Source organism: Larus michahellis, chromosome 4, assembly GCF_964199755.1.
Source record: "Larus michahellis chromosome 4, bLarMic1.1, whole genome shotgun sequence".
NCBI lineage: Eukaryota > Metazoa > Chordata > Aves > Charadriiformes > Laridae > Larus > Larus michahellis.
Window position 1 is genome coordinate 68956234 of NC_133899.1, and position 22389 is coordinate 68978622.

The 22389-nt window shown below is 40.4% G+C and overlaps 1 long non-coding RNA gene across 3 annotated transcripts in view; it reads left to right on the top strand.

Annotated features, from left to right (window-relative positions):
* LOC141742650 (uncharacterized) overlaps positions 1–22389 on the top strand; it is a 275873-nt gene that overhangs the window by 180934 nt on the left and 72550 nt on the right. For 2 of the 3 annotated variants that reach the window (XR_012586799.1, XR_012586797.1), the window contains exons 5-7: positions 6362–6542; positions 13290–13446; positions 14067–14232. This is a non-coding gene — a long non-coding RNA (uncharacterized LOC141742650). Of the gene's footprint in view, positions 1–6361; positions 6543–13289; positions 13447–14063; positions 14233–22389 lie in introns of all 3 variants that reach the window. The other variant, XR_012586798.1, reaches the window with a different exon arrangement.

Consider the following 22389-nt stretch of genomic DNA (forward strand, 5'->3'; position numbering starts at 1 on the left):
TTCTGACAAGTATGACTCTAAATAGTTTCTTGGGCTAGTTACAATTAAAGAAAATCCAAACATATATTTCCAGCTGGCTATCCCCATCAAATCTAAAGTTAAGCAAAGTAGTCTAGTTTTGACCAAAATAAAGGGGGAGGGGGAAGGGAAGGAGGGATAAAAAATGCTTCAGCTATTATTTTCCGTGGGACTATCAAATTAGATTACAAAGTAATAAGGTTCTGTTTTATATGGTTCAGTGAAGTGCAAAAACCTACCATGTAGGTATTTAAATGATTAAAGTTAGTGCGAGGGTATAGGATACAGGCCGCACAAGAACCAACGACTCCACTTTTCAGAGTAGTGTCCCCTGGACTATTTTTGACCCACAAGGCAGGGGTGAAACTCAATCCAAATGAATTAAAAATTACATGGAAAGCACAGTTCTGTGTAAGTATTTAGCATGACATTTGTGGTTATCTGCTTTAGAAAAAAAAAATCCCTGTATTTGTGTCCAAAGCTTTAAAGTGTAATTATATGCTGAAGAATGATGGAATCATCCTGAGAGATCTGTTCTTCTTGTGTGTTCAGACTACCTGACTTCTGAGATGGCTTGTTAATGGTTTTTGATGGTATCCACAAGACATTAAGATGACATGATTAGTTTAGCAATGGCAGTTAAAAGACAGAGGTGTGGGGGTAGTAGGAGAAAAAAGTATCGTGTATTTAAAAAATCCAGTTGTAATTGTCTGTATTTTATTAGACAATTACTTTTATAGGGAGAGAGATGGAACAACTCTGCTGAGACTTGGACTTCAAGTTAACTCAGTTGCCAAGTTGCTATGGCAGATATGGTCCGTACATCTTTTAAAAGGATTTAAATGGGCATACTGGTATCCTAAAAATCAGCTCCAGCAGTTTATTCCTTAGAATGGAGACTGAAGTACAACATGTGAAGAAGATTATGGCAGAACTAAACAAGCAGCTCTACTTTCTACAGGGTAGTGTGAGTAATAGAGGGGCACAGACCAGGTCACAGAAGTAAGCTGAAACAGACAATGTGAATGTGCAGCTCTTACGGAACCAAAGTAACTGAAGGCATAGAGCATTCTGCCAACTTTCACTCCGTCACCTGTGATCCCTCAGTTGATGGCAGAGCAGCAGTGTCATCTAGATCATAGCCATGGGTTTGCAACCATGTTACTCAGATGACAGGTGAGAAGAAGAAGAAAGTTTAGCAAATGTAGCTGGGGATGGCATCCTATTAGAGAAAACAAACAAACAAACCTCTACAAAACCTGAGCTTAAATCTACAGTCCTGGCCTGGATTTGCTGGGATCCCAAAAGTCCACGTCAGCAAACAAGTAAGCGTCACCTAGTCACTGGAAGGCTAGGAATGGGAAAACCTATGTAGAATCGGTTAAAGGAGAAGCACTCTGAAGGGTTACAAAACTAGATTATGAAGTCCCAGCATATCCCCAGTGCCCCCGGATTTGACTATGTGCACATATTACTGGCTCTTCACCACCTGCACATCCTTGGTGTGACACATAACAAGGCTGTTGGAGCTGGATCCTGGCAGCTGTCTGGGGCTGCGCTCTGCACCCCACTGTGGCAGGACACAGGCTGGACCCACCACAGGATCTTCAAAGCCTTTGTGGAGAAGCCATCGTCCCACCCTCATCCTGGGCAAGCTGGAACTGTCCTGATCAGCCTCTGGGAGAGGCTGTAGCTCTGCAGTAACCTCCCTTGTTCCCCTGGTTCAGCTTTGTCACCACATGAGCCATAGGACAGTGGCCCTGGAGGTGGCAGCCGGGGTCAGCCCAGAGTCCAGGCCATCAGGGAAGTCCATGGTTGTGAGACAGGCCTAGGGTCGAGCTGGGAATGCAAAGGAGGCCCAACAAGGAGAATGCCAATTAGGACACAGCCCTGGGACGGCAGGGCCATGTGGGTGGGACAGGGAGGCCAGGCTGGGGCAGTAAGGACCACTGTGGGCTAAACTGTCCTGTGGAGGTATCACTTCTTCCCTTCCAGGACAAAGCTGTACTCAGTGCTGGAATGTGTATTCCTTGGTTTGAATTTATTGGTTAAATTCAGTCATACTATGTGTCTGCGTAGCAGCCAGGAGTAGCCAGGCTCTCACCCCCTCAGAATACTTCCCCTCACAAAACGTTGGAAGGAGCTGAGGTGGGTGCAGGCCTGGCCTGACCGGGCAGCCGTGACCTTGCAGTACCGTAACGTGCTGTGTTTACTTACACCATTGATTTAGCTTTAACTGCCTCGCATTTCACTTGGATCTCCAGATTGCCTCTGTTTGCTTTCTGCTGTTTTGGCTCCCACTGTAATTCTGTTATTGGAGAAATGAGGTAAAGTGATTAATGACATTTACATTAATTAAAACAATCAATTAATTAAATTAATCAATTTAAATTCATTAAGTCAATTAGCCAAATGAATTCCAGTAACTGAGATCCTGCTGCCTGCTTTAACTCTGTGACCTTGGCACTGGAGCACATTGTGGTGGGCTGTCTGATGGGCACCAAAAGGAAGTCTCCAGAGGCTCAGGTGCAAGGAATTAATCACCAGAGGCCTTGAGGGCCTGCGGTGTGCATCAAGTGACTTGTTTAGTATCTATTTCTCAACCCTATTCCCCACTTACTAGAATCAGGAAAGGGCTAAAGAGGCCCAGGTTTTACTTTGTTTTGAATACTGATGTGTATCACCAAGAGATCACTAGTGCAGGTGTATTTACTGTTTGAGTGACTCCTGCCACGTTGCTGTCATGGGGCCTGTCCGGAGTCGTCTGCGTTTGTTACCAACTTTCTGTTTAGACTGTAAGTGATCCTTCTGGTATCCACACAGCTCTAAGGATGCTTAGCGAATTTGAATAGTACACCACACTGTACAAGTGTAAGGAAAACTCCTAAGAGATGTCATAGAGTGGCTGCTTATGACCCCAAGCAGTTGACTGATGTCAGCTAAGAAGGTTGTAACAGAGGCATGATTTTATAGGTTCATTTTGCTTGTAAGTTGAATTGAAAACATTTTGGGATTGCATTGCCCCAGCGCTGGAGAAATTTTAAAACCAAAAGTTTTCCTGATACTTCTGTTTAAGCAAAGGTGAGGAATCTTCGTAACAAAAAGGCTGCTTAACATAAAAGGCTGTACATTTGTACTGAAAATATTAAGAGACAAAAGTCATCTGGATTTTTTCATACTGAAAGTAGTCACTGAATTTGTGCAGAATATAAGGCATTTGCTTGAACATTGCATAGTCCTAATTACTGTTACTTGCACGTATACCCTAGCTGTTGTTCTCATTAAACATTTTGTGCCCAGAGTAAGCTACAATCTCAGTAGTTAAGATTAAGAGCAGAAGAAAAAGAGATGTTGAAGGCAAGGAATAGAGATAAAAAGACAATAATGTTATATCTACACCACTGGGTTATGGAAGATCTAGCAGGCTGCAAGTACAGATTGCAAACTTGCAAATGCAGACTATATATAGATCTAGACAATACTTTCTGAAGCACACCAGGACTAATGTGTTCAAACATCTGGGTGTTCAAATATCTTGTTAATACATTTACACCCTAGGGCATACAGGGTGTCTCCAATTCGTCTCCAAGGCGATAATTTGAAGAGGGGATGGGAGGAGAGAGAACTTCATTATCCTTTTAGAGAGTTCTGTTTTATAATGATATAGCTGTAACTGATCGTAGAATCATAGAATGGTTTGAGTTGGAAGGGACCTCAAAGAACATCTAATTCCAACCCCCTGCCAGATCTTCTGAATCCCAGTCCAGAGTCCTGATCTTTTCACATCTAGGAAATTTTTCTTGTGTTTAGGTTCTTGTACTCTGCATTCAAGTTTGTATCTTATAAACCTGAAGGATTTCAAAGTACAAGGTAAATGTATTCCAGGCAAATTCTTGAAGCGTATAGCAAAAAACTACAGAATTAAGGGGTTACTGGTTTCCAAGGGGTATACAGTATTCATACAGCATCACAGACAAGCCTGGAAAACATCAAGGGACTTAACAGAATACGGGACCTGCCAAAAGCAAGAAACAAAATAAAGCAGAAGAAAGGATGGTGTATCCTGGAGAGGGCTGATTACTGAGTCTGTAAAGAGAAACAGCGTAACTTCTGACACAGTTTGAGTAGAAATTAAGGGCATTGAAAGGAGCTGGATGATGTCTCCCCTGAGACAGTTAGAGCAATTAGAGAAAGGAGAGGATCAGGAGATGTGTTTACAGATAAAAGAGGGTAAGGAGGCCTAAGACTTTGATTGTACGATTAATTACTTGGATATTGATTTAGGTAACAAATATGCAAAAGCTAAGGAGGATGTATGTTTGCAAAAATACTTCTAAGGGTTGCTGCTTTAAAGAAATACATTGAAAACTGTGTAATATGAGGCAATTTGGGGATGCTAAAACATGAAATGAATGACAAGCTAATACCCCGTATTTCTCAAGTATTTTTATTTCTCATGGATATCAATGGAACTTCATATGTTGTGAATCAAATCTGCCATTTTTTCTGCATCCACAGTCCTATAATCTTGTACCCTTGAGTAACAGCTTGAAATAAATGGAATTATTGGCAGAGTCAAGTGCTGTGCTGAGTGAATGAAGCAGAATTTAACCCTCAGTTTTTACTCCTACACTGGCCAAATTCCCTTTCATTTGTGCGTGAGTAAGGACAGAACAAAACCCTCAAGCTTTGACAGAGTTACTTCTTAAACAGACTTAACCCCCGTGCTTGTACTGCAGTGATGCTTATATACATATAAGCACCTGTATATATACAGAGGGGAAGAAAGCAGTGGATGCTTTTGTTTTAATTCAGTCCCTGCAATTAAGCAAAATATAAACACAGAAGAGCAAAGACATCTGGAAAGAGGTGAGGTAATGACAGGGTGTGTGCCGTGGTGTCTGAAGCGGCAGTGCAGAGGATTTTTGGTAAGAGCAAACTGATAGCTACCAAAGAGATGCTTTCTGATAGCCAAGCCGATCAGCTCAGGGGCAGGAAAGGTGGAAAATACTTGAAGGGATAGTCATGATGAAGACTATGGAAGTGGATAATGAGGTCTCATGTTGCGTCTAAAGTGAAGACTCCACACAGACACTTTGGATCCAGCCGTCTTGTTTGAAGCAGTGGCAACACCTGGTAAGTGGCATTGCCAGGACAGCTTTCTCATGACAAAAAGCTTGTGCTCAAAACATCTTTTATGTCCAACTTGTACTTTCAGGTGAGGGTATTTGTGCTTTTTTTCTTAAGGGCTTCCGTGGTACTGGCATTCTCATTGACCAACCCTTACTACTACTCTGTTTTGTATAGAGACATAAGAGCATAACCTGCTCCACAGGTGTGCTATTGTGTATTGACTCTCTTTCCATCAGTGAAATGCTTTTGCTGTTGTGCTGGAGTTTATCATTTACTAATAATGCCAATTCATTCCTGCCTTAACTTCCTTGCTTTCAAAAGGAAGCCAGCTTTGATACCATTACCACGTAACATTTTCTTATGCTTTACCTGTGTTACAAATAATTGCCTCTTGCAGAGTATATTTTCATGTGAGTTGATGAAAAATCCCTGTATACTTTTGGAATGACAAGGAACAAACCCTTGTGAAACTGATCAGTGACCAAAATATACTTTGAATCACAAGAACTAGTCATTGACAGGACTAGTTTTTGGGTAAGTGTAGAGTTATAGAAGACACTGGCTACAAGCACTGAGAATGGGTTAAGGAGCTCTTGCTCTCTGTTGCTTGTTGGTGCTCTCATGCAACACTGCGTTGTCCCTTCTTTGGGCCAGTATTACTGTTAGTGGGGTTACACCACTGTGTTCTGGATTCAGCCCCTCTTCAGCAAAAAAGAGAAAGGATTATCTTTAAACTGAATTATTTCAAAGAATCAGTTTGTAATGTGGATTCGCAAATAGCTCTATGAACAAAACTGATGAGAAGGGAGGAATAGGAGCCCTTTTAGCTACCTTCATCATCAAAGTCACAGTTTAAGCACATCTTGACAAGGAGAAGATTCTACTCTGTAATCTATATGCCCTACTAAAGCTTTTGCAGTTTCAAATGTTGCATTGCCTTGAAGTACCAAATGGGCTATGACACAAAATTGATTTCAGTGGAAATACCATTTGCTGTTAAATGTTCATACAGCATTATCACATACTGCTTCTTCTATGAAATCTAAGACAGAATATTTAAAGTGAGATTGATGTTGGAATAATAGCAGAAGAAATGATGCAGCTGCAAGAAAATTAATATACTGGCATGTATATGGTTATATAAGGTTATTTTGTCTTAACATATGTCTTTTCTTCCTAATATGTCACTGGATACTCTCTTCCCATATAGGAGGAAGGGATTAAGCATTTTCCAACAAAGAAATGAAGTCATGGGGCAAAAAGCCAACCTAGTTCCCACGCACAGAAAATGCAGCAGAGCTTCTAAAGGCTTGAAGACCTTCTTCCTCTAGCAAGTCCTCTGTTTTCACATAAAGGATGTTCTGTAGTGCAGAAAGGCATTACAGCAAAAGGTAGGCATGGCTTCATTGTGAGGGGGAGGAAGTGAAGGGTTGTGGTGTTCTCGGTACATTAATATCTGCTAACGTGGCTGTGCGCGCTATTATGTGCTGTAGTAATACCCACTGGCTGATCCCAGATTTCTCATGTACCTTGAAAAGAGGGTAGTGTGGGTCTTTCAGCAGGTTTTGGGGTATCCCTGCATCATAGGGCTGTCCCCTCTCATTCATAATCTTCCTCTCATGCTCTAATCATCTATGAATTCAAAGGGTTTGCATGACTGAGGCTTCGTCCACATACAAACATGCAAGAGAAGGGTAAATGCATAAACAGAAACGTGATCTAAAAGTACCAGTATAATAAGGCTGGAAAATATCCCCCTTCCCCAAACTTGCTTAACATGTGTTTTCAGTAGCAAAAGAGGTCAGAAAAGATGGTGAGAAGAGAGAGTGCACATGTGCAGGGCCAGATCCAAAGCTGGCGCAGATCACATTGGTTTGACTGTAGACCCTGGAGTTGTGCCTGTTTACCCTGGGTTCGGGCAGAGAGAAAGCTTATAAATGTCAGTGCAGAGGTTGGTCAGGCACTGTGGATTGAGGGTGCTTCCCATCTGGAACACCACATTCCCGTGTTGAGTTAACAAGGAAGACACATCAGGGCAACTAAACAAACATAATCTGTGACCTACTCTCTTTAACTGGTACTTCAGTGTGATGAGCTCATTAAGGGCAAATCTGCTAACACTCATTACATGTTGGCAGAAGACCGGTACGTGGTGCATGCTGTCATCTCAATGGGAGATCAAGAGATATCCAGCTCTGACATGACCCATTATTGCTAAATAGCAAATTTGTGTAGTTGTGTTTCATGAAAATGCTTGATGCGCATTAAAGGAAACCTTTTGAACCCAAAGCTCATTAATTTTTTTTTTTAGTTCATCAAATTTGCAGGCAGGCTGCTGTACAGCCCAGTTCTCAGCACTCTCCTGTCAACTGTCTAATGAATATGGATGTTATTTGTAATGCTCTTTTGGGGCAAAGGCCCAAATCCTGATGCCTGTGTTTCCCCCTTGGCATTAACTAAATTTGCAGCAATTAGGGCACAATCTTTTGAAGTGTTGAGAGCCCTTAACTCTGCTGATTATAGCAGACTTGGCATCCTGACCAGAAAGGCCGTTTTGCCAGTAGAAGTAAGCGGAAGATCTTGGCATGGAACCAGTTCCATGTAGTCATTTTTCCAGCTTGCTGAGTACAGTTTCTGTTCCTAAATGAAAAATGGTTAATATGTTTCCTTTCACTCAACATCAGATCCACAATAATGATTAAGTTTTGCTTGGGACTGATTTACTTTCATGATAGGCATAATTTTTTTTTTTTTTGATTGAAGTCTTAGTACAGAGAATCGATCAGCTTCTGTAGCTGGATATATGCTTGGGCATAGCCCCACTGCTTGGTACTTGGAGTTACGTATTCCTACGTTTCCTGATTCAATGTATCCAGCCTCAGCAGTGCCCAGTGGTTCACCACCAAGCAGTAACCAAATGGTAGCAAAGTTGAATGGAGTTAGAAAGACCTAGTAATATAGTAGTGTCCCCCTCATTATGTCTGGTTATAAGTAGAATCCACTTTTCGTCTAAGACTACCAGCTGGTCTAGGAGAGCTTGTCTTGAGTAATCTCAACCGCTAAACAAAAGCTTGAATGTGATTTGGGAGTGCACTCAATCATGGATAGTTAATTACTCTGTTATACTAGTTTCTTCAGGATGAAGTTGTAAAGGGGTAAAGTGAATCAAATGTGTGCTGCTGCTGCTGCTTCTGGTCAGTTCTAAGTATGTCACGCTATGTTTGCATTAAATATTATACTCCATGAGGTGCTCATCCATTACACTTTTCTGGTACTACTACTGAGAGGAAAGCAACAGACTGTCCCTGATAGCTAATACTGCAGACTGAACTAGTCTCTCTGAGACACAGAGACATGTTTTGTTATGATAATTCTTCTGCAGAGTGCTTTCCTCCAGCACATGGGAGAGGTGGGTATTCAGTGGCAACATATTATGATTTATCAAATTTCAGCAGTTAGAGCCCTTAAAATGAATAAAAGGGATAGCTGAAAGATGTAACATTGGACCAGAGCACTTACCACACATTTTGGTAGACTTCAAAATGATCAGTTAGTGATACCAGACTTGGGACAGGCATATGTAATGGACAGCAGTTAATGCTTTTGAAACTGAAAATCCAGCAGTTACAGGGTGTAACTGCATTGGCAGCGTCAGTATATATACATTGACAAGGCAGACACGACTGATTTTCAACTGGCTGAGTGTAAGAGAGTCACTAGGAGTCAATAATCAGCGGGTAAAATAGGTCAGGATCAAGAAACCAGAGGATTTACCACCAAACTATCAGGTGGTTCTGATATACTTAATCTGAATACACTGGGGCAGAGGTGTCAGTTAAAAGAAATGTAAGTGAAATTTGTTTACCTGACTACTCTGCCCTGTGCTAATAGTCTTTCTTTCCCAAATATTTTACTGACTTGCAAGTTTAAATAAATAAATCCTGATCAATAAAGCCTGATATTGTCTTTTACCTTTTCCTAAGCATGAACAGGAACCAAAGCTTGCTGTTCACTGCCGCTTAGATTTCAGTGGGTTTAGTGTTGTGGATATTGGTAATAATGAGTCTTCTTATTGAATCAGTTTAAGAAGTTGCACTGAGGGATAAAGATAAGGGTTTTTAGATATATATATATGTATCTGTATGTAGTGACAATACATTGGTGTATGAGATTTAAATACCAAAATCCACAAACCAATAACTTACCAGGCATCTTGTCCTTTATACCCTCTTTTTTTTCTGTGCAGTATCACACAATATAATGCAAAATATGAGCATTTGCATTTAGCTTATTTTTAGAAGGCAGTTCTGTGATAGACATGTTAGTAGCATAGGCTATGGGAAAGATGGTCATAGAAACTTTTCTAGTTATGGAATTTCAAAGCCTTTGCAAGATGAGTTACAAATCAGAGGTGCACTGGCTAATGGAGACAAACGACAAGCCATTTGCATTCTTGCATGCAACAGAGCTGTGTACAGTGTAGGGAGGACTTTTATGCCACGTCTGTAATCAGTAGGATTCCACAGAAATCTTTATTACAGCATAGGCACAAAAAAAATTTGATAGTTGACCTTTGGTTATTCACCTTGTCCCTCCTCATGAAATCCATCTAGTGTTCTTAAATGTGGAGTGGATTTACCCTTTCCTGCCCTGTTTAGTCACTTGACCAAAGGGTTCTAGTCAGAGAGAAAGTCCACCTGGGAAAATTAAAAATACTTTGAGTTTAAAAAAAACAGTCAGCTGATGAGTAGCAGCATTTATGGTGAGAAGGGACAAAGAATTTCGGCAGTAGGAAAGCCTTTCTATTTGTAAGAGTAATGGAAAGCGAGGAAAAATGACTGCAAAATCTTTATAATTGGAAACATGAGTTGGTCCTGCCTTGGATTAGATCCTTTTTAGGGGTCCCTTCCAGACCTATTTTCTACCATTACGATCATTCCATCTGCCTACATGAAACAGCCCAGGAGGTTTCATCAAGTCCAAAACTGCTGGGAGAACGAGAGAATTTGGCGTGCTTTCTCTGCAGCCTTTAGTCGCTGCATTTACACTTTTCTGGCCCTACAGCCAAGCACACAGTCATATCGACCAACCATCCATGTAATTTGTTGCTGAATTTGTTGCTGGGTGTGCTGTCAGGGCTGCCTCTTGAGCAAGCCAGAACAAACTCCAGGGCACACCACTCAAGGGTGCACTTGGCTGTTATACGCATAAGCTCCAGGACTCTGCCTAGATGAGCAGCTTCCGTCTAATCCATCTGCTCTCATAGAGGTATTACATGGCTGATGGCCAGCAGGCCAGATGGCATTGAGTACTTTCCTAGAAGAGTCCCAGGCATCAGCTGCTACAAGGATAGGAGGAATTTCTAAGCGCTGTGAGCACAGGCCAGGTTTAAATAGCCTCTAAGGGAGTAGAGATGCAAAATGTCAGGTCTGGGGAATTCTCTGGGACAGGTCAGGTCTAATACATGTCAGGTGTATTATGTATTGCTACAAGGTCAATTTGCTTACATTCAGCTTTTCTTTACGTTAAAAAGCCTTCCTCTATACAGGGAAGAGATTCCTCACAGTGACTCGGAGATGGTTCAGTCAATATTTGATCTGTATTTTGTTAACCAAGACAGACTGACTTTCACTGACCTCCTCAGACATCCTCCAGCAAAAAACTGGCAATTCTTTCAGTTGCTGTTTCTGAGGTAAACAATCAACCAGGTCAAAGAGCTTTGGGGTTTTTACTAAAATGAGAAGAAAAAGAAAATCCCGTCTCCATCTTTGCAGTTCAGCTTGTTGTTCTATTTGACACCTGGTGTTGGACCTTATGTCAGTCTGTGCTTTGGCAAATTTCAAGTTCAATAAACACATCCTTAACACACCATTTGGGCTAGACTAGATACATGCATAGCCAACACTCTCTTTTCCATACATGGCATCCAGTGTGATTTCAAAAGCCGAGATCCGTGTTTAAAGTTCTAAAGACTATTGCTAAAACCTTTTATTTTGATATTAAAAGTGTGCTCGAAGGGAGAGGATAACCATTCTATCTGAGACTGCAAACGTCATGAAATAAAAGGATAGCTTAGTGGAAATGTAACTAAATGTGTACACATCAGAGGCTACTATAATTTATAAATAAAGCTCCTTTTATTTAAAATAGACCAAAATGATGATAACAATAAAAAAAAAAAAAAAAAAAAAAAAAGACCAATCCTAAAGATTTCCACCTGGTCATTAACATGTAAATCACTGTCTTAATTAGAGTCCTACTTAATGAAAAATTTTTTCAGTCCTTGTTCCTAAGTGTTTTCAGTATTATTGAAATCATCAATTAGATTTGTTTTCATGCTTTTAGTTGCTAGAGAAAGACTGAGCTGGCATTTAAATTTTTTTAATGCTGTGAATGGCAAAAAGGGATGGAGAATTGAGAGATAAGATGGAATGTTCCCTGTGCTTAACCTATAAAAACTAACAGGAACTATCGATGACTTTGTGTGTGGTATTGAAAACATGATCTAGGAGAGTGGCGTTTTACAGCTGGACACATAGAATAATGACCAAACGAAAAAGAGCCTTTCTCCTACTCCTTTTTCAAAGCGGATCTGTCAGGTCTCTTGTCGTTTGCAAACAGCTGCAGTCTCCTGCAGAATCCTCAGTTGGGGTCGGAGGGGAGTAGCTCCTGAGCGCGCTTTGTGCCCCAATAGGCAGCTGGCTCTCGTCAGCCTGGCTTCTCCTTGTGTATCCTCTCTTCATTATGTCTCTTATTGTGGTCCAGAGAGCCTGGGTAACATGAAACAGACATTGACTTTGCAGGATTCAGTCTTGTTACAGATGGGTGGAGACACAAAATCCAGTTTTCAAAGCATTATATCCCTCTAGCAGGTCCTTTTGCTATTGAAGTTGGGTGATAGCACAGGAGGAAGGGCTGCTGTGATTGGTTTTCATTCTCCTGACTACTAATATACAGTCAAGGGCCAAGCGTGCTAAGGAAGCGCAAAGAACAGTACATTAACTAAACAGAAATCATGGTCATTCATTGAGAACTGAAGACCACAGGTGCCAACCTCCACTACCCAAGCTAAAAAAAATTTCTGTGTTGGATTTGACAGCATGGTATCAACCCTGGCCAGTCATCTGTGTGAGATAATTGCATACGCTCAACTTGAAGTAATTTCTGTCTTTCGTGACCTTTTCCAGCCTGGCCACCATAGGCCTGACAGACCCTTACCTTGGAGCAGTAGCCTCTAATCATCTTTCTGAAGCCCCTCTGCTCGTGCTGAATTGTGTCTCTTGCATGGTAGCAGTGAGATTGCTGAACCTATGATTTCTAAATATATAATAAAGGCAAGTTTTCTGCAGAGATAGTGTATTTTATTAGATCATTGATGAGGTTGGCAAAAGCAGACAAGCTTTCTAAGCTCCCAGTCCCTTCCTTGGATCATTAGAAGTGTATCTTCTTCAGCCAGGAAGCACTCACTCCCTTCTTTTCCTGACAAGTGCTCTTAACAAGCTACCTAAACTCCTCCTTCATTGTAGAGTTTTTCCTTTATTATTCGCTGAAGGTGTCATTGTTTGCCACTGACAGCCTCTTTTCAGCTGACATTCAGAAGACTTTCTGCCATCTGTTCCAGACCTTTCTGCTTTGGACCGAATTTGCATTTGAATTTTTGCATTCAGAACGGGCTCATATGAAGAAAGCACAATTTATCATTTTCTTTCCTCTGAATTAAAAATTGCAAGTGATCAAATTCACTTAGAAACGAGACAGTTTTCTTTTTCCAAAGGAAATGGTAGACCTCTGGGCTTGTTCCACCTCTTCCCAAAATAGCATCGAAAATGTGTGTACTTTAAAAGCCATCCACACTTAAAAGTTTTCTATGGTTCTTTTGAAAATCTTTGTTTTTCTCTTCTTATTCCAAAAATGTTAGCACAGAGCAGTCAAATATCGGTCTATTTATAAATTTTATCTCAGCATTTTCATCACAATTGAACTGATGCATAAAAGGGGCTTGAATGAACACTCTCGGTCCTTTTTCTTTAGAATTTTTTAAATACTTTACTAGTCAGGAGTCTGTTTAAAATTGACTTGTCTTTAATGAGTTATGCTAAATTTACCTCTTTAGACTGAAGTTTTTCATTTGTTCACAGAAATGCAGTTTAGTTAGCAAGGACAAGTGTTTTTCCCATTACCAATTCTGTACTGAAGTGCCAAACACCTTGGAAAGTCACAAATGAAAAATCCTCAAGAGGCACAGCAGAAGACCGGGAGCTACCTTTTTATAACATTTGTTCGCTTCAGTCTTGGGTGAGTGAGAGAAGTTTGTGATCAAAGCATTATTTCTATAATAAAGAGACTCAGAAATGCTACAGATACTGTTATCTGCTAATCAATCTTATTGAGTTTTCGGTGCTGCTCAAAATAGAACAAGACCAGTTGATCATCTTACACGTATGACATTGGTCTTTGGAAAACAGTGGAGGTGATCACTACTAGGAAATGGCATCTGGCAGCATGTTATTCATAAGGCTGATTTATGCTGAAAACTCAGTGTGACTCTACAATCGTGTTATTCCTTCTCTTCTGGGCTCCCTGAGTTGGCTGGTGATATTTCTCAAGAAGCTCAAGCTGTTATTTCCATTCTGCTTGTTGCAGCCTGAAAAACATTTAGAGTGCAAGCTTAGGAGTAGTAGAAAGAAGATGGGGAGCTGGGCACAGATGGCATTGATAATAAAGCAAAGCAGCTGTCAATATTACTTCAGAATGAGTTATTAATGATTAGCACTCTAGTTTGATATGTTGACAAGACCAAGCTTGCAGTTTAGAGTGTGTGAACTTGCGTGCCAAGAGCAATATGGCTAAAAGCAGAGAAGAGGGACTAGCCTTTAAGAGTTTCTGATTGCTGACACTCTGCTTTTTTTCAGTAGGAGCTGCAGTCATTTGCTGCAATGCCTCGTATAATGAGCTCATAAGTATTTGAAAAATGATAAGAAGAGAAAGCAGACAGTAGAAAGATGTCATTCAGTTGGAACAAATAACTCCTGAAGCATTTTGAACCTTGCCCTTCACTCATGCTGAGATCAGCATGCATCTGTAAGTATGTTGTTTATACAGGTCAGACAAGAATCTTCTGTCATATAATGATGGGCTCTGTCAATAGCTTTTCATTTTCTTGAAGTACTAAGTGTGGGCTCTTTCCAGAAGCAGGATATTGAACTGGGTAGACCACTGGTGAGACACAGCTTAACTCCCCGGCATGTCCTCATTTATTGATGGAAAGAGCGTGGCTTTTTATTTACCTCTTTCTCACTCAACAGTGCTATTCATCTCCTACTCTGGAAATGTTTTTACTGCGAAGTATTTACTGCAACTGCTCTTATTAGCTTGAATTCTAGCCTCCCGGAGTGGTAGGATATGCACAGGGTATCTTATGATATTGTACTGTACATGGCTGCAGTCTGAATGTCTCAAAGGAGTGGTCTGAAAACGAATGTCTCCTATTGCATGTCTGTGATGAGCACCTGCCAGACTGCAGTTTGTGTTAAAATAAGAAAGTGACAATGAGATGGCTCTATCATATGTCCATCTGAAAGACTAAGACATAAATGAAAGTAAAAAAGGGAAAATACATCATCTTTCAAAAAGAAGGAAGAAAAAAGAATTATTTTTTTTTTAATCAAAGAGCTTTAGTTGAGGTGCTTCGTGTATGTCTCTCTGCTCCACTGAGTGCATTTTTGCGTTTCTTTCTCTTAGAGGTATCAAAGGCAAATCCAGCTGTCTTGGGGTATGATTTTTTGCTTATATTTGTTTCTTTAAGATTATTTAAGTGCACATGCAAGAGTTTACAATGTTAAGTTTGATTCTGGAAGGGAAGTTCAGGAAATAAAACATTGAATCAAAATTTTTTACAATGCTAAATCAAGTGCTGTGGAAAAATACAAATATACTCTATCAATTCATTTGCCTTTAAACAACCAACCCAGAAAAACTGACAGGAAGCAGAAGTCTTATCTAACAAATTCCATATGTCTTCCCTGAAACACTCCACATTTCTGTTCAGAAATTTTTACGTCATAGTGTTCTAGTGTTTCAGCGAGCATGTCTGAGGCTTCCTGGTCAAGATTTCCTTTTCTGATTATTGAGATTTTTGTTGCAGTTCTCCATCCTTTGACATTTCTCCAACTCTCAGAAATGGTTAGCAATTGGCATTTACAGTTTAGAAAGCACTTAACGCATTCTGGTAAGGCTGTTGTCTGGTCCTGAAGAGCATCCCCCTTTTAGGAGTTCAGTTGGTGAAGGTGTGGAGTTCAGATGGTCGAGTCCAAGACCAGCTCTTTTGCTGATAAGAGCTGTTGTGAATAGACCTAGAAGTGAGGGCCTGCCCCTCCTTTCCCTTGAGAGCTGCTTTTAGCTGAGACTTCAGCGCTTCCCCATCCCGTGTCACACAACCGTGCAGCAGCTGTGTCTCTACCCAGTTTCCCACCTCCGTGAGTCTGACCCGGACCCGCTGGTTTGGCTTCCTGGCTTGGCCTTGGACCTGGCACAGATTCGGCTGGGTGGTCACTGCGCTGTGTCTGACCCTGATCACTCTCTCAATCACTGTCTCTTCTGACCTGAAATTGATGCTCTGCGTCCTGCCTCCTTGCTGGTTAGGACACTGATCCCACATACTTTGTTACGACACTTGGCTGCTGGTTCACCTTTCCTTGCGGAGCAGCTGGCCCTTGCTGCTCCCTGAAAACAGTTGGGTACTGAAAGCTGTCCAGGTCAGTCAATTTAGGAATGTTTTGGTTGAGCCACTGATGCCTTTGTTATAGGTGATAAACATGATATCCTGTCACTCTAATATCAGGATGTGTGGAATAATTACTAAATTGGCCAAGAATACAAAAATACAGCATTGTTCACACATTAAGGAAAGTCATAAAATCAAGAGGCTTCTGAGGTAGAATACAGCCGCAGCTGGCACGCGAAGAATGCAACATCTGTGATTCCCTGTACAAGGTTGTTTGCGAAGCTACACGAGGGATGGAACGGAACGCGCTTGTTCCGTGGCCTTCCCTTGTGACGAATAGCAGGTATGGGGACGAGATGGTACTACGGAACTGATAAGCGGCCTACACGCTACCCGAGCCAACATTTCGTCAAATGTTGATGAAATGCTGTCCTTTGTGCGAACTTTGCTCACTACAATGTACCAAAACACACCTCCATCCCGGAGACTATCCACCCCCAAGGTGCAAACACTCCTCGAGTACGTTAATCATAATAAAAGTACGTATGACTAAAGTCACTCAAACTCCACTTTGAAGATAAAAAAATAGTATAAAAATAGCCCAAGAGAGAGGGGATGCCAGGGAAGACACCATCACAAAGAATTCCATCGCTGATTTCCGGGATCAGTCGACGGGCTGAGCCTTTCTTCCCCCCCATAGGGACGCCTTTGGGTAAGACTTCGATTACACCGAGTGCTTTCTCCGGGACTTAGAAATTTCTCTAGAGAATCTCTACCCTACATTTATAGCCAGGCTGTATCGTTTATAGTTTTGTCACGCGTTTTGTATATTTAACAATATCTTTATTTGCACGTGCTTTGCAGGCAGTGTATTTATCACCGGCAATCCTAAAGAACCTGTATATCTGTTGTTCAAATAGACTGCACTGTTTAAGTAGCTAGTCGTTTCGCTTTCTCACTGAACACGACCGAAGACTCGAGAGTGGCCGTGCTAGTTCATGAGCACGACTAGACTGAAGGTGCAGTCCACTATTAGTGTATCCAAATCGTAATAGTTTAATACATATTAAACGCGATTGGACTGATAGTGCTGAATTGGGCATCACTCAGAATTTAAACCTAGCCGCACCTAGCCTCCCACCTCGGTGAGGAGTGTTAGAACGCAAGGGGGTTTATCTTCTGCCAAAACCGCTTGGCCCCGTTTCACGCAACAGGATGGAACTAGCTCAGTTTTTGACATCAGTATGTACATTATCACTTCTATCTGGAAATGGATCCAGATAGAATGCGTAAAACCGTGATTTAAAACCATGGCATGCGTGTACTGGTAGTCATGGATTTTCATTCCCAGTCGTGTCTTTTGAGGGTGTTTTCTAGATTTTTATTGTAGATCTGGGCTGAAAGGTCAGAGATTGACAGGTCAGATGAGATGACTGCTTTTGAAGAGTATTATCCTCCTTGTAAATGGGTATTTCTGAATTACTGCTCTGAGGAAGTTTACTCACTGTATAAGCAGTTGTTTTCATCGACAGAGCTTCTATGATGGCACTGAAGGAAGTGGGTTACATTCTGGGAGAGCTTTCAGATGGGGGTGAGGTGAACATACTTTGTTGTGGGTGTGAGAAATGCATTGGAAGATGTTGCATTTGTTGCTTAGGCACAGTCTGACTCTATTTGGTGTATGTGGGTGTACATAAATTTGTTTCTGAGCATTTGGAAAGGAAGGGCTTTATTTGAAGAGGAGAAAAGGGAATTTGAAAGAAAGATTCAAGTTAGGACCTTCTTCCGGGAGAGTTTATAGTTTGAGGGTTGACTTTCTAGATATATTCCAGGATAGGATAGTATGTGACTTGTAATATGATTATATGTGCCTAAAAAGAAGTTTCTTCAAAGAAGCAATCTATTTGGTAGAGGCATGGTTTCGATGGGTAGATATTGTCTTCAGGTTGGCCATGCGCACTGTGCGTTTCTCCCAACAAGTGCAGCCCTGTCTGCAATGTTTAGGATGAATTAGTTATTCTGTGGAGGCACTGCTTTGTGTATTTTGTACAACACTATTTTTCTGTTGACCATTAACTCTGGAACACTGATATTGGTGAATTAAGATGTGTATTTTTCCTTTTCTCATCCCAGGAGCAGCTGGGGAATATGGTTTTATCCTGTGGTCAGCTGACAGTGCAAGCAATAAATACAGAATCCCTTGTAAGCCTCCCAAGTTTTTCCTCTTGAATCTTCAGGGACTGGGAAAACTTCACTTATTTCATTTCATCAAGTCAGATTCAATATCTAATTAAATTTTCTCTGGATCTGTACCAGAATTTTAAGCATCTGGACCCAGATTACAAAAAGTTGAGCTGAATTAAACATATGCAAAGTTTGGGTGTTGATGGATCTGATCCATTTCTGCAGTCTAACTACTAATTTCTGATTTCCACTGCATACTGCTTGTCTTGTCGCATTCTTTTCTATTGTTACCAAGTGTCCCAGTGCATTTAGCTCTAAAAAAAAAAGCCTGTGCCCTACAGTTTGGCATGTAGGACAGAATATCATGTCTCTTTCCTTGTGTCTTGTTTGTTTCACTTCTATTATTATTTCACTGATCTTCACCTTCTGTACATATCAAAGAAGTATTATCAGCACTTATCAATTTCAAAGAAATCCCAATGATGTCCAAAACTGTGAGATGTCTTGGAAGTGAAAAAAGACTCTCCAAGGCTTACTTAGTTTTCTGCTTGAAACCAAACTACTTGGAACCCCATGACAGAATGCAATAGCTCTCAGAAGCTGCTAAATATCTCTACATCCCTGATGGTATCTGAAGTCAATGGGTTTTTTTATTGATGATGTAGTGACTCTATCTGGTAATTCAGCTACTCTGTACTCATTACAGGGGTGGTTCCTAGAAGACTCAGGAACTACTATATTCCATTTGAGTGTGTGGTCTGAATTAGTGTCTCCAGGAAAGAAGTCATCACTTAATAAACTTTAAGTTTCTATAACTCTTTCTGTAACCTAATGAGTAAAGCTTAGGTCTCTGCTTCTGTTGATACATCCAGCAGTGGAGCCAGGAACAGAAAGGAGAACAGGACTGGGGCCTGAGTCTTCCTTGTCCTTAGTAAGTGCATTGTGGGAGAAGCACGGAGCAGAGATGCTGACCCTGCTGGAGGATTCTTTTAGAGGCAGCTTTGGAAGGCAGATAGGATTTTTACAGATGTTTCTACTAAACTGAAGTGATTTACTTCCAACACAGCCCTGTTTCTGGTATTTGTTTTTGATTCTTAAATGTTTTTTGTTGTCATTTCACAGTTGTTTTGAAGAGGATCACACTATCTTTTTCCATATAGAGAGAATAACGTTCACCTCACCTTGACTGTTTATTCCTGAGAATATCAGCCCAGAGCTGGTCTGGTTAATTAGAACAGATAGACCGTTCTGTATCCCTCAAAACTTTAAAAACTGGCATAGTTTTAGAAATAGCAAAATACAATACAAAAGTAAAATGTATACCTATGCAGATGACATAGAAAAGTACTACAAAAATTTGCTGAATTAAAAAACTCAGGCAGGTTCTTTGGGATGATAGTGGTTCTGATGGTTTGGGGAAGACCTATTTCAAGTTTGATAACTGCTCGTAACATGTAGATGCAATGGAGTTCAAGATGCTTTTGTTGAACAATTATAATCAGGGAAGTGTTCTTTGTTAAAAACATGCATTTTCACTTAGTAACTTAGATGGCTGGATAAAAGTTAGAATAGGAATAGTGTTCCTGGGTACATGGTGAATTTTTGTGGGAAACAGTAAAAAGGAAATCATGTTCAAGCCCCATCTCTACTTGTTTCAGACCAAGACTTTTATTCATTCCGATACCTAGTGACTTCCTGAAATATCAGTTTATTTTATGTTGAGATTCAAACACATTATTGTGTTGCAGCTGTTTTACACTGTGGAAAAAAATGTAAAAAGGAAAGACGACACCTTCAATATTACAGCTTAGTAATGAGGGAATTTACCAGAGCTAAACAGGACAACTTGAGGGAGGTTTGTTCCAAATAAATAATTATTCAGAATGTGAACAAACAGCTGAAATTGTAGCTTTCTCAGCTTAGCAAAACTTAGCTTTTCTTTTTGGAGAGAATTTTGAAGATCCTCATGACATCGCAATATGGAATTAGAAGTTTACTTGAAAATTCATATGAAATTTTGTGAGTGGGCAAAAGTTTCTTTTCGTTGGAGCCTAGTGACCACGACAGGATTCTTATCATGGATGGAATAGCTGTCCCCTGGAACTCCATTTCAGCCTTGTTTTTCTATAATTAGCTCTTAAATCCTATTGAATATTTTCATTTCCTTCCTAATCCTATATTCATACCATTAGCTGCTCTTTATCATCAATGAGTTTATATATCTCAATATTGACATTGATTGCACTCTTAATTATGTATTACCTGTTGATGTAGCATTGAATCAAATTCTGAGAGTAAAATAAAATAATTTGGCAGATAACTGGGGGAGGAACACTTAAAATTGGGAAAGGCTAGACATGGAATTCATTCATAACAGTTGCAAATTCAGTGTGTTTTGAGGTCATGTTTACAGGTTACCATCAGCTAAAATTTTTCAGAACCAGTCTCCTGGATTTTAAAATTTGCTTTACTTGTCCTTCTCTAGCTTTAAGAGTTCATTATACACGTGCATCTCCCGTCTGAGCATTGGGCTTATTTGTTAGGGTCAGGATATTCTGTTTCTATCCATCAGTGTGACTCTCCAGAATTTGGTATTTTCTTTTTCCTTGTGCCACCCCACTCTCTTCCCAACTACATCCTTTTCTACCATATACATAAGAGCAAAACAGCACAGGAGATTGCCTGGCAATATTTACTAACATTTCAAGTGCGCTCACTTTTCTCACGCTCACATACCTCTTGCATAGCTTTCTGGGAATATTTTAGAGATTCAGCTGACTGGCATGAAGGTACCTTGGTATTACATGCAAAAGCTTTAGAAGAAAATGAATGTTAAATTTGTTAAAGCAAGTCTTTGATCCAGAAGTATGTAAACATTTATCCAGTCTGGGAATAAAGATCTCATGTAGCTTATCAGAACAATTAGCTAGTCAGCAGTTCAGTAAGCCCCAGCTTAAAGACCTTGCACGTGTGAATAACCCCAAATACAAAAAATCTATCAAACTACTTTGGTACTTTTCGGATTTGCAACCATAGCAAATACCAAAACACTCAAGGAAACTACTCAGCCCAGTTTAAAGCGCTTGAAAGTTCTGCAGTTATTGATTACGCAAATGTTTTTTTAACAGATTCAATAGAGCTGTGACTTCATGGTCACTGCTGTTCTGTTAGCAAGAGAGGTTATGGTAGTAAAGCACTCATTTCCATGTGTTTTTGTAGACTTACCTGTGGACAAGCCCAACTGCCCAACAATACAAAAGGCAGTATAAAGAAATATATTTCACTATTATTGTAAGAAATGGAGGAAAGAAGCCCAAATCTAGAAAGGCTTTCACTAAGGCAGCCATGCACAAAATGGAGAAAAACAATATGCCAGAATTTTACTCAACACAGAAGAGTCAGTGTCAGAAAAGGTGGAGAACACATGTTTCTTAGGCTTGGGTCATGAGCAGAGCATTGGGTCATGTGGAGGCTTTACAAATGAGGTTTCCTGTTTTTGGTTGTGCAAGAGATGGTCTTGCTAATACCTGCTGAAGATGATCTGCTTAAAACAGAAATGGCAGAAGCCTCAGCACTTATCTTTATGTTAAAATACAATCCTTGTTTCCTATAAATACCTAGCATATTACAGGCTGTTGCTGTTTTCTGTTGGCATGGGTTCATTGAAGCATGAGCCCATGCGGAGGATGACCGTTGCTTCCCTAGCCTCATTAACACTGCTTGGAGCAGTGGGCTACACACTCTGTATGGAGAAGAGATGCCATAAATGCCCAGCTAATCCCCTTGCTGTAGTCAGCCTTACACTCAAACTGTAGCTGACTCCAAATACAGGAAGGACAGTGATTCATCAAGTAGGTGGACTATGTGAGAAGTTTCATACTGCTCCCCAAAGGATCCAATAACAGAATGAAGAATTAACGAGAAGTTTTGACCTATCTTGTATGAGTGGCCTAATTTCCACTTATTTTTCCCCTCAGGAACTGCCAGGTGCAGTAACACATGAAACCACAACAAATGAGATAGGCTGTTGGTCTTTCTTGGTAGCATAGTCCCTATTCTTTGAGGTAATTCATTAGGAGGAAAAGGCTATTGTGACACTGTTCTGAAACCAGGTCTCCTAATCCATTGTAAAAAATTAGTTGCCTAAGCCTTTGTGACAGTAGTAAATACTCATTTTAATTTGCTTCATTCTGATGCATATATAGTTTAATATTTTATTTGATTATTTATAGGGTTATAACATGAATCAATGTGACATATTACTAGATTCTTATAAATAATGTATAGAAGAATTACAGAGTGATAAAATTGCAGTGATTTATTTCCTGCAA